We start from the raw sequence: 1,227 nt of genomic DNA on the forward strand, positions 1-1,227 counted from the left end.
ACAGGAAGCCCCCCCCCTTTCCTGCTACAGGTATTGAAAGTCTGGGCAGGGCCAGGGGAACGAGACCTCAGGCACAAGCCAGCCTAAGGGCTCTGGATCGCAGCTCTAGCTTGTGGCTTGCAGCCCTGACCTTTGCCTTGACAGACTAACCCAGTGGACTTGCTGTGCACTTTTGGTTTCTTGTGTTGTTTTATTGAAATGTGTGTAAATGTTATGGCATTTTTTGTAAGTGGCTTTGGGTATTGGGTTAAACGTTAAAAAAAACCCAAAACCCATTTGCCTTGTGAGCACAGAAGCTTTTCACAGTATATACAGCTCTAAACGTTTCCAAGTAAAGGGGAAAGTGCTGTTCAAACAATTTACAGAGAGGAGAACAGGCTAACCTGGGCCATCCAGGTCAGGCCAACATGATTTTAGGCTGTATTAATGAGAGCGCAGTCAGGAAAAGTAATAGCTGTCCTGGGATTCGCACTGCTCACGTCTCCCCTGGAATCCTGTGTCCAGTTCTGGGGGCTGCACTTTAAGAAAAGTCACAAAGTGGGAAGACTTCAGAGGAAGGCAAAGAAGATGAGGAGGGGTCTGGAAACCAGTCCTAGGAGGCAATGGCTGAAGCTACTGGGTAGGCTGAGCTTGGAAAAGAAAAGGTTGAAGGCTGAAAGCTGAGACTTGAAGGGCTGCCCCATGGAAGAGGGCAAACACTTGTTCTCTGCTGCTCCTGAAGTCGAGACCAATGTTCCCTCTAAGCTGTGGAGTCTTGTGAACAAACATTCTACTTTGTGAGCTACTGACATTAAAGTTGTGAGCAGGTGATTTGGCTGCCGCATAAATTGGTGTGTTCTGGAGCCATCCTTCCTGAGCTGAAACAAAAATGTGTGAGCTGGAGGCTAAAAAACTGTGAGCTAGCTCACACTAACTCAGCTTAGAGGGAACACTGGTTGAGACTAGACCTGATGGACCTTAATTACAGGAGGTTTTTTTTAAATAGACTAAACTGTAAAAGTAGTCTGAGGGTGTGGTCACACGGCAAGCTTACCACGATTTGTTCCCGCTGTAGATTTGATCGGGAATAATTTTTTTCAGGTTGGGATGACAACACATCCCTCCCCGAACCGCTTGCATCGTGCAACAAGGGCCCAGGCACCGTTCAGATAGCCGCACTGCAACTTGGACGGCATGGCTTGGTTTTTTAAAAAAAACTTTGGCTTTGCGCATGCGCATTATCACATG

Source organism: Gekko japonicus, unplaced genomic scaffold, assembly GCF_001447785.1.
Source record: "Gekko japonicus isolate JY-2015 unplaced genomic scaffold, Gekko_japonicus_V1.1 scaffold1922, whole genome shotgun sequence".
NCBI lineage: Eukaryota > Metazoa > Chordata > Lepidosauria > Squamata > Gekkonidae > Gekko > Gekko japonicus.